The sequence below is a fragment of the Drosophila serrata genome, unplaced genomic scaffold, assembly GCF_035046125.1.
Source record: "Drosophila serrata isolate PLE 108 unplaced genomic scaffold, ASM3504612v1 contig_347, whole genome shotgun sequence".
Classification (NCBI taxonomy): domain Eukaryota; kingdom Metazoa; phylum Arthropoda; class Insecta; order Diptera; family Drosophilidae; genus Drosophila; species Drosophila serrata.
In genome coordinates, this window is record NW_028257245.1 from 1,470,788 (window position 1) to 1,483,146 (window position 12,359).

The 12,359-nt window shown below is 38.7% G+C and overlaps 1 protein-coding gene across 3 annotated transcripts in view; it reads left to right on the top strand.

The window, feature by feature from the left end:
• Positions 1-12,359, top strand: part of LOC110189550 (uncharacterized) — a 68,978-nt gene that overhangs the window by 51,856 nt on the left and 4,763 nt on the right. The window lies entirely within an intron of this gene.

Consider the following 12,359-nt stretch of genomic DNA (forward strand, 5'->3'; position numbering starts at 1 on the left):
TTTTATTTTTCCACCACCAGTAGCATCGCACACCCATAAAAATGAGTTGGGTAAATTCCTTTAAGCCGCAAAAAGATTTTGCTGCGGTTTTCCCCCTGCTCATCCTCTTATTGATTGTAGCAACCGCACCTAGCTGCATATGTTAGCTTTCTTATTAGGATACTCTGCCATTTTTCCCTTTCCAGGTGCACGAGTGGCGGAAAATTTTCCACGGAAAATTGAAAAATGACGCCCAACCAGCAGACGCAATAACTTGCGAGTGTAAGGAGCGAGTTTCTGGCTGCCTCGAAGCTTAACCCAAAACTGAATGCTGGGCATAAATAAGCAGAAAAGCCGAATGTATTTTCTCGTATTTTCTGATATTTGATAACTTTTGCTTTGTATACATACGCATGTATGTACTGCGGTGGCCTTTGCTTTAATTCTAGCATAAATTTTGGTTATTTTTGAGGGCTGGGAAATATGAAACATACAGCCCGCAGCTTCAAATTTGGCTTACTAAACTGATTCGGTTCGGTAAACACATTTAATCCTGTGTGTAGCAAATACATTTTACCATTTCCATTTTTGGACTAAAGCTCTTTTTAGTTACTAAAGTTACACTCTTACATGTCAGAGTTTTCATTTTAATTGCTTTATTTGAATTTAAAGCAAACAACTTGTAATTCAACCTCTTACCGTATTTAGCTTTAAACAATCAACATTTGCAGCACTTTAAGGCTTATGATTTTGAATATTTCCAAGAGCAATGTTTTCCTTGATTTTTCCTTGGCATTTTCTCATAATTTGAAACATTTTCTGGTCTAACGATGTTTTTTCTGCAGCAGCTAAAAGAAAATATTAAGCAACATTTGCAAGGCTAATCCTCATCATCGTCTGCATCTGCATCTGCATCAGCATCATTTATTTGCTCAATTTGCATAGCAATTTGCTCTCGAAAGGAGAGGCAGAGCCTGCAAAGGATAAGGCGAAGGCGGAAGGATGTCGTCAGCAAGGGGTTAATGCTGCTAGGTGACTCATCTGAGATGATGCTCGTCGGGATGCTGGCTCAGCGTTTCCCTGCATTTTCTTCGATGCAACTAAGTAATTTCAGCAAAATGCGCTGCGTTTCCTGGGCGTTGCTAGTCCTGACAGTCCTGTCAGTCCCTTTTCGTCCTCACAAAAAGCCGAGTCCCCAGGCCCCGGGACTCTAGCCGTCTTTTACTTTGCTCTCGTTTTTCAATAAACAAATTGCATTTGTCTCGAAAGGGGCAAGGAAATGGGGGGGAAATGCGGGAAAGGCTTTGCACAAATTGCCATGCGAAATTGTTAACAATTAAGTAAATGATTTGGCAAGTGCAGCTTTTTTTTTGTATCCAATTTCACGTGTCTAATACATTGGTTTTCCTTTAGCTTAAATAAATTCTGCAAACTTCACAAGTAAATACTTAATGAAAAGCGAGAAGGTGTACAAAGGAAAATGTTTCTATAATTAGGAATAATTAAAGCTACCTGAAGCAAGACTCTAGGCTGAATTGTTTATTTATTTGTTCTTTTGTGAATTCATTTAATAAACAAAACTCACACAAAATGAATATGCTAAAGAAAATAAACTCGGAAAAATCTAATTAAACTTCCGAAATTTTCGTTTAACAGAGGTTCCCTATTCGGGTAAAGATTATAGTAACCTAGGACAAATATACCAACAATTTGAGGATAACCTATTAAAAATAATTCAAATATTAAAAATACAACATATAAAGTTCGATTACCATTTTAAGTTAATAATAATAACTCTGGAAATCTTTGTTTAATTAACATTCTGTAGTTGTTATTGGGTAAATAATGACAGAAACCTATGGAAAATATCAGAAAAGTATAAAAAAAGTATTTAATAAAATTGGGCTGTCAAAATATAAAGAATAATGTTTTTTTCCCATTTGAATGATTAATGAACGAACTACTTTAAATAATTCTTCTAATAAAAAGCAAAGACTAAAAGACTAAGCTAAAGTATTATTTTGTAGTCTAGGAAAAGGCAATTGTATGTACCCTCTAAATTATTTATTTAAAAAACTAAACTATTTTTGTAACTATAATTTCATTCCTTATTTTTTATGTTGATTTTTCTCGAGTGCGAAATAAACTTCTAACGGCGAAGGCACTAAATAAGCGAGCTTCATTTCGTGGCGCCTTGTTGCTCAATTTGTGTATGCTTTTTTGTGTGTGTGTGCAGGGGAAATTTATTACACGCACACAGGCACACACACCTGACACACACACAAACACACCTGACCGGGAAGGCATGTCCGCTAGAACGGCAGGACGTGAGCAGCGGACCCCGCCCCAGGATCAGGGCCCAGTTCATCCTGGGAACTTCCGGCTACGTGTCTAATGGCTACAGATGTACTGCCGTGTCTTCGTGTCCTGGTCCGAGGGCCATTTGTCAACCTGGAGCTTCTCTCCAAGTCTGTATGCTTTTGCGGTTTGTTTTCTTTACATATATATACATTCTTTTTTTTTCTCTATTTTTGTGGCCATTTGCGTTTGGCCGCAAATTATGGCCAAACATTGCTCATACGCAGCGTTGGCCGCATTCGCTTAATTGAAAACCAAACGAAACGAAGCGAAATTTCAATGCAAACAACATTTTCATTTGTTTGCTATTCCCTCTCTCTCTCTCTATCTCTCTTCTTGATGTTCCCATCTCGCTCCATATAACATTTACGATTCACTGAGTTGACAAATTTTCCGCTCTTGGAAAAAAAAACACGCAGCAGCAGTAGCAGGGAAAATACTAGTCAGACATCAGCGAAATAGCCAGAACAGCAGAACACGCTGGAAAGGGGAAAAAAATAAAGATGATATTTTGCTGGGGGAAACGGTATGTGTCACTCTTATGCAGCATCATCATAATTCACATTTAGTCTGGGGCGCGGCACACACCATACATACACACACACCCACACACCCGTCGCAAATGGTTGATAAATGTTATATAAATTGAGCTTGCAGTTCCGCCGGAGATTAATATCTTTATGGTGTTTTTTGCTCGGAGAGTGGTAGTTGCCATTAATCCTTATCAGCGATTTCGAGGAACTCGAAAGATCGTGTGGGGAAAGCATGCATGAGAGTGGAAATAAATATAAACACTTGAAAAGTTATTAAATAAAGATTACTCTTTAAGTTGTCTTTACATATCCCAGAGCTATAAATATTTTATTATATTTAATGTTTTCTCTACTATAATCCCAAACATTTTCGATGTGGTGTAGCTTTTAGCATTCCTTGTTGACTGTCACAGCGCAGTTCAAATATTTTGCAACTGGCTTGCTAAGAGCAAACTCTTCACGTGGCACTCATAGTTGCTCCATCCATCTGCATGTTACAGCCAGGCAAGAGGACGAGGAGTGGATGCCACTGATGCTGGATGGCGGCTGCTCCTCCTCCTCCGTTGACTGCGCATGAAAAATGGCGACGCTTATTAAACATGCTCGAATGGACAGCAACGCATCCCGAGGAGCAGGAGCAGGAGCAGGAGCAGGAGCAAGAGCACTAAACTGGTTGAAATTTATGCACCAACGATGAGGTTTAAACTCTGCCATTTGATGTGCAACCAGGATTGGGATGGGATGGGGACTTAAAGTGGTTTCAAAGGAGTGCTGTGCATTTTTATGGGCACGACCACCACTAACAACGCTCATTAGTGTGTGCGTGCGTGTAATAAATTTAGAATAACAAGAGGGAGAGATTCTCCGACGAAGATGACAGTGGGTCAGGCCAAAGTTGGACAAAGGGGAACTAGACAAAGTCGTCGCCGTCTGGCCTCAATTTCCCAGCCCCTTTCTATGGATCCTAGATCAAGAGTTAAAGTTTTACGAGGCGCCACAAAGTAGGCAACTCCGATAGAAATTTATGAAAGCTTATGGCTATTTATTAAATATAAATTTTGCTTTCGTTAAGGAATTTAGTAAGGAAATTTAAGCCCAGCTTTAAGCCAAAAGTAAAGTAGATTAAATATTGATATATAATAACCCAACTTTCATAACACTCTCCTGGCTTGCCATAATTTGTACCTTCTTTGGTCTTGTGCCACACATTGAAATGTTGAAAGGATGTTTATAGAGAGCAGAAACTCAAGCCAAAGGTAGCTTGAGTCCGTTCTCTATTTGTTAAGCTCACATTAAGACTTGTGGGTGGACTCATTTTGCAATTTGTTTGTTGCAGCAGCAACATCTCCTTTCATTACTGCCTGCTGCAGGAGTCCCTTCCCTTCTTCTCTGTTTTGATTCGGCTTCCTTTCTTTCCCCTTTGTGTTAATTGAGCTGCTCCTGCTGCTTTTTCTGATGGCCACAAGCTGAAAAGTAAATTAACACGGAAAAAGAGCGAGCCTGAAACAGGAGCAGCAACGCAGCCACCTGGCTGTGCCATAAACGCTGTGAATATATGCTATATGTGCTGCATATATATGTATGTATATGTATATGTATATGCTATACGTGTTGTAAGCTATATGCCATATGAGTGAATCGCATTTACAGAGAAGGACGAGGACGAGGCAACCACCGTCTGCGGCGATGGTACACGAGAGATGGGGAATTCAAAAGGGAAAAGCCAAGCGAAACAAACACGCGAGCAATTAAAATGCTCAACAACAAATTGCTATCAAGTACTCAAAATTCAAAGGGGAAGAGACACCAACAGCGCGCTGTGAGGGAAAAACGAGGAAATAAAGGGAGAAAATGGTGGCAAACATATATGTATGCAGCCAGGATAAACAAAGAGAAGTTGACTCAATTTTCACAGGAGATTGATTAAAAAGTTAGTGAAATATGAATACCCTAACAATCCTTTGTTTCTTTTTTTAGAGATGGATGCAATAAATATAATTACGTCCCGAAAATTAATGCCTTTTACTAAGGGAATCCCTAGCAACTTGACCCTCTATAATTAATTAATTAAATTTAAATCTTTAGTATTTAAACCCCATATCATTTACCCTTGACACTGAGCCATGAAATCATAAAAGAGAGCTCAACTTCCAAGAACTAGGATCGAACTTTACAATGTCCTGGGCCTTTTCCCTGGCCTTGCGCCTAAAACCCCCCTTAATTTTGTATTTGATTTGCGAATTTATGAGGGATAGCGGCTGAAATGATTTCATTTAGATTTACTCCCGACAGCAATTGGTGCCCCATTGTGCCGAGGACTTGTTCCTCGAATCCCATATACCCCATCCGTGGGGGTTTTTTCACAGCTGAAAAGCCAGCGGAAAATTTATGACTGCCACTGGCTCAAAACGAAGACATTCGCCATGGCAAACTTGGTCTAAAGACTCACTGGGGTCTCGCCTCTCGTAATTGCAGTCAACATTTTAGCATTTCCAAGCAACGCGAGAAAACAAATAAAAATAAAGCAAAAGCAAAAAGAAGCAAGGCACGTGACTGGCATAGATACAATTGAGAGGACGACCCCTAACTCCTATCTCATATACATTCTGCCCTCCCCGTATCCAACTTCTCCACTGCGGCTGCTGCATAAAAAACAGGGGGGAAAATACTTGTAAAATGTAAATGTTTATGGCTGGAAAGGCGCGAGAAAAGAGCTCTTGAAATGGCCTTTAACTATGGATGAAAATGAAGAGTAAGCACTTGCACTGAACAAATTTAATTACCAGAATTAATAGAAATAAGTTTTATAAATTCCAGAAAGAAATACCAATTATAGATAATTTAAAATATTAAATTATATTTAAATATTAAATAGGGGTTTTAATACGATGATAGAACCATCAAGCATAGAAATTTGTATTTACTTTGCAATAAGGCTTTTATTGATGAAGTTTTAATTCTTATACCAAATGATTTATGTAATACTGAAGTTATCTTTGAAATACTTTCAGATATTCATTCTAAATAGAGTTTTAAAAAGATCTTGAACCATTAAGGTTTGTACTATATGATTTATAGAGTTTTTTAATTTAAGCTATTCAACGTTTTTATTGATCAGGTTTTCTGATGTAGACGTTTTCTGGGGAGTACTTAGAAAAGGAAAGTGTATAAATTAAATCAAAATATATGAATTAAACAAGGTTTGTGATAATCGCGACTTGAATTAATATTATATTAGATAACATATTTGAATTTTAAAATCAATGTTATAAGTACTTTACTTTACTTTACACTTTGATATTAATTAAGATTACATTTTTAAAAAAGATCTCTGCAATGATCGTGAAGGATTTAAAATTCATTAATTTGCTTCATTGCTATTTAACATTTCATTATTTAACGTCTTAAATCATCAATTTTAAATTCTAAAACCAAATATTATGTGTTCTGACTGGAGTTTTCTCATAAATTTCTGTGCAAATGCAACTTACAACTGGCCAAAGTCACAATATTTTCTCATAGAAGTGTTATGCTAGTGTAATTTTTTGCACTTTTCGGTTATGAACTTGTTGACGTTTGGACTCAACTTTCTCGCACTCTCATGGATTCGACATGCAAAAGCACTTTTTATGGTCGCTCCCCCGAGCTGCGACGGGGGCAGACGAAAGCAATTTCCGGTCGGGTCAGCCATTTGCCCCGCTCAGCGCGTCATTTCCGGCTTCTGGGCTGCTGCTGCTGCTGCTGCCTCTCCTGGTCTCTAACGGTTCTTCTTGCTGACCATCTGCCCGGAGTTAAAGTGTATTTTGGCCACACGAATTTCGGGTAACGTGTGGAAAATTGGGCAAATCCGTTTCGCTGTTTAACTTGGTTTTGTGCTATATACATATATATTTTTTGTTGTTGTTGGTTTTGTTTTCGTGCTCATTTAATATGCAAATGTGCGTCAATAATGAATTGCTTCTTTTCGGTTCTCTGTTTGCCAGCACAAGAAATTGAAATTTTGGGCGCGTAGCAAATTGGCTGGCAAATGTGTTTGCCTTTTGTTCGGTTTTGTCGAGCGATTAATGCAGCAAATTGGCAGCGAAATTGTGGCTGCTGTGCCCAAGGGTCAAAGGTCGCTCCTCCGCCCATTCATTCAGCTTTGTCCTTTGCATGAATCGATGTCTGGATGTGTGTTTGTGTGTGTGTGTGTGTGTGTGTGTGACCGGAAGTATTGCCTCTACAGCAGCGGAAGCGGTCAACTGCAGTTTGGTCAGAGTGGGGTCAGGGGGTTTTGCCCTGTTGTCCTCTGTAATCCTCTGCAGCCGCCAGCTTAGATGCCTCCAATTGTGGAATGGCCAAGCCGACGCATTCTGGCGCATTCTGGCATGTGGCCCGTGGCTAATAGCCCCTACCCGACCAGGCCCAATTCCAAATCCCATATCCCTTGACCACTTAATATGTGGTTGCTGGCAGTCACAGTCCTTGGCCAGGATTTGCTGGCATGACTTTTGGTATTTTTCAGCAGCAATTTAAGCCAAATCAAATCAAGTTCTATTTGGGCGAACAACTTTCATTTAGCCTTGAACTTGTTGTAAAAGTTTTGGTTTCGCTATGGCTTCATCAACTTGGAAAACTAAATTATCGGCTTCTGCGAAACTGTTTGCACAACTTTTGTTCACAATATGCATTTGAATTGTCTCTTGGAGAGTTTTGTTGTTGTTTTCGATGTGATTATGAGCAGTTGGTTAAGGAACAGTTCAAGGAAAATCATATTTTACAAATTACAAACTTTACCTATTTCTGAGAATTACTAATGACTTATTAAAGTTAGTAAAAAAGTTAAGTTTTCCTTCATGTTTCTTAGTTCCAAACTGTAGCTATGTGATTCTTGGGTATGAAATCCTAAACATACCTTTATTGTTGGCTCTCTGGGAAATCTGATAAATCAAAGCCACCTATGTATATATAAGGTCGATGATGGCCTAGTTAACTGGAATGCTGACGTTGCCCTGGAGTCTCTGAGTCTCTAATTGGAAGGGAAATTCTGGTGGTCTGTCTTGAATGCCAGTCTTGAGTGCAACTGAGTTGTGGTAAATGGTTTTTGGATGCCGAAATTGTAGATGATGTGGTTCCTATTGTGTTTCATCCCTGCGTCCGTTGCATTAACAACATTGCCAGCAACTTCATTGGATTTCACTTGCCACCGAAAATCCCTATATTTATCAGTTGTATGCCATTCCATTCCCAAAAGTTTCGACGAAAGGATATTCATACTTTTGCTCTCATATTTGATGACATGCTTTCCTTTTTGTTGCTTTGCTTTTCCGAAACAAGTTGCAAACAAGCAGAGAACTTTCGCCCCTCGGCGGGTAAATCGCAACAAAAGTTTCCTTGCCAAATAGAAACCGCTACTTGCTATTTTCTTTGCGACTTCTTTTAATATTTATACTTCTCTGTTACATTGGGATGCAGGGCGTTCGGTATTTTATAGTTGAAGGAAAGCGCAGGAGGCAACCGAAGTTGGTCATAGAAAAGTTTAGGACTTTGTCGAATCTAACCGAAAAATGCAAAGGGATTTGCTGTTCTCTCCTGCTGTGGAAAGCTCCGAGTGTATGTGCAAATGGAGAGAGTTTCCCCTGGGTTTTCCCGGATTTCCCCCCGAGGGTCCACAATGCAACTGCATGCATGGATGTGCTATATCATTTACACGACTCTGATATTTGACTTTCGTTCTTCTCAGCTCTTGCCCGAAATTGAAAAAGTTTCCCCGGTATCCTTGTGTGGATTGCATTTCCCAGCATCTTTTCCTCTATATTTTTAATTGGCTAACTGGAAACTAAAGAGGGTGCCGCCGAACTTGGTAGCAAGAACTGCAAAAAAGACAACTGCTACACGCATTTTCGCTTTCAAATTGAATTTTGATTCAATTTGCGATGGCATCAGCGTTGTCAACGTTGCCAAATTGCATTTGCACATTTTACACGTGGCTGCCTTCATGGCTGAATGGCGACTGCCAGGCGCTCCAGGAACATATTTTCCTCATTTCGCGAGGTGTCAAAAAAACGCGTTCACCTGTAAATTTGAATTATTCACGAGTGGTGGAAAAGTGTGCTATATGAATGCACAGAATTCGGGCATTTGCCGGTTACAAGTCAATGTGTATGCTACATCGCACTTACATATATCCCAGGAATGCAACATTTCATGCATTTTAAACTTTAATTCCATCTTTAAGAGGAACAGAGCGGAGTATATAATGTACAAAATACTTTATTTGATAGCTAAAAGTTTGCCTTGTAAATATATAATATAAATCAAAACTTAAACACTATTTTAATTAATAATATATATACGTTTGTCCAGAGATACCTTTTAAATTTATCCTAAATTCTTTTACATACAATTTATAAGGTACAGAATTTTATTGAATTTGTTAATTTTTTTACTCTCTTCAAAATACGCCTGGAAGTGATCAATTAGTTGATTTCTTGACAGATTTACAAGTATTTTAAAATAAAAGAAAGGAAAATACATTCAAAATACCTTACTTATTCCATTTTGCCTTATGTATTTTTGACTGAAATAATATTTCATATTTGTAATGCAAAGAAAACAACATTCCTTTCGGGCATAAATGCAAACTGAAATAAAATATGCTTCAATAAAAATTGCTCATTCGACCGAAATTGAATAAAACTCATAGATATATTTTGTGATTCAATGCCATTTACATGAGAGTATCCCATGCAGTCAGGCAAAATGTATAAATCCAAATATGCAATCTCTTATTGCAATGATTTTTCACTCACTATGTATCTTATGCTGTAAATGAATTCAACTGCGTAAAATCAAAACTAAATAGGAATCCAATATGCTGAGAGTTACATGCAATTGCTCGTTTTTTGACCATTGAGTAATGTGCAGTGTGAAAAGTGCTTACCAGAATTGAAAATGTACTCAATGCCGCTGCCTGACCACTGCGGATAATATTTCCGGCTGTCTATTAAAAGCCTTCCTTTAATTTTGTCAACTGACAAAGGGAGAGAGAGAGAGTAATTCCAAATTGTATTTAAATAAGCCAGTGAAATGCCTATTTTTTCATTCGATTGAGTTGTGTCTAGACCGGAAATGAAAGAACATTATTGCCAGAGAGCTCATGTCAGGTGTTCTGGGAATGTCTTTCACTGAAAATGAAATGTAAACTTGCCGAATTATTCAAACCCAGTGCCCCCTTTCGCCCTCTTTTTTCTAGTGCTTAGCATAATTTAAATAATTTTTTCGGCCAAAAAAATAAAGTAAAAACGAGATGGGAGGGAAGGACTTAACGAAATCCGCTTAACTCAGACGCCCGGGCTTAAATTTAAACTCTCGCCTCCTCGATTTGATTTCTTCTTTTTTTGCTTTGCTTTTCTATCAAAATAGTTGCTGGCATTATCGGGGGGCTGGTATTAGAGCTGGTTTTCTGTCATGGACCGAGCATTTCCAATCAATTGAAATTCAATGCTCCAGTGCAGCAGCAGAAGCAGTTAGAGTTGGAGGTTAGGATGGGGGGCCAAGCGGAAACGGAAGTGGAACTTTGGACATGCAATTTAAATTCAATTTTACACACAAACAGCAAAGTGGGGAGCAGGTGGTAGTCCGGGGTATATCTCAGTTCCGAGCTGCTCTTCCCGCTTTTATGACAAGCGGACTTTCATTCGATTTGGCCAGAACGTGTCCTGGCAATGGACAAAAAGGGGGTAGGTTAGGGGATGGGTTAGGGATTTCAGGAATGAAATCGCTGCGTTACCTTTATTAAATCTTTGGGGAGAGTTAACAATGGTTGTTATTCCTGTCATTCGGCTGGATTAGAGGGTATTAAAATGAGTGATTTTCGTTGAATAATATATCTCTTAAAGTATGTTCATTACTAATGAGGTTGACCAACACTTAATTGATACAAATTCACTTTGAACTCTTTTTCAACTCATTTTCCTTGAATCCTTTTTCCCCCGAACCCTCTATTTATATTCTCAGTGCATTTGCCGAGCTGTCACTATGTGTACTCTATTTTATCTATATTTTTGCTGCTGTCCCTGTCGCTTGTTGCGCTTGCATTTCCATTGAAATTGAAGGCACCATCATTAAATTTCCAATGTTTATCCCGGGCGTCGCCTGCGGAATTCGAAAAACAAACCGCATAGAGAGACCCGTCTTTCTTGGCTCTAATATATACAGACATACATACACACTCGGATAATATAATGTCACAAACAAGTCACTATACAACTGCTAAGCGGATTGGGTTACTTGCCGCGTCTATAATCCTTGAATGGCGACAATATGGGCTTTGGTCCTGCTGCTCCTTTGTGATGGGATTGACTTAATGCGAACTTGGCAACGTGGCAACTTGGCTGGCGAGTATAAATAGATCAGTCGCCACACATCTGCCATTGATTTAAGCTTCTTCGCAGGACCCTGCACTAGGAGAAACCATATACAAAGTTAGATGAAACAATTGTGCATTAAAAAAAAAGTACAACAAACGAAACGATAAGCAAGTAACTTTTATTATTAAGCAAAGTCATTAGAAGTTAATTTAGTTACACTATTTTTACCTCTAAGTCTATGATAGATTTTTGTTCCTGTGTATCAATTACCAATTGGCATTCAACACATCATCCCACGGCTGCTGCTGGCCGTGTAAATCAGGCTAATTAAATCAGAACGCGGCATTAAAAGTTTATGGTGGCCAGGACACCGCCAGGAGAACGATGCTGGCAGTGAACATTAATGTAATCATTTGCCATAAATTTGCATTTATGACGCGTCTTGGGCACGTTGTCGTGGCAATTCATTTGCCGGTCAGCGATCCTGTCATCTCGCAGGACTCCTCGCTGCCTCGCTGGCTTGCTGCCTTGCCATGGCATATTAATTAAAGTGTCGCCGCTAATGAGTTAGATTAAAGCGGACGAACTGCGTCGCTTTCATTCCAAGCGAGCGTGCGTGTAATTGGCAATATCTGTTGGCCAGGACAGCAAAAGGGATATGTATATATATATATATATATATATGTATGTATATATGTTTGTGTGTGTCAAGGATGTGCGGATTTCATTAAGCTTTTTATGCACGATGTCGCTTAATGTTCCTGGTCTTTTCCCTGGCCAATTTCTTGGGCTTGCTCGCAGCAAAGTATGCTACAATAAACTTGATTGTGTTGCTCCTTCTTTTTGTAAGAAAATTATGCCCCATGAGTCACAGATTTATTTGTGGACTTAACACAGTTTTATTGGGGCTAGAATATGGCCAGCAATGTGTTTGTATCTTACGTTGAACTTGGCTTAATCTTAAGCCAAAATAAGAATTTCAAAGGAGATTATACTAGCTTCCAATATGATTTCTCGTTTTAATGTTTCATTAAAACCACTCAAAATGAATGTATTTTTTCGACTTTTTGTTATTCTTATAATTTGATTGAGCTGCTCCTTTGATTGAGCTGCTTTCTTGCGTAAATAATTTAAATTG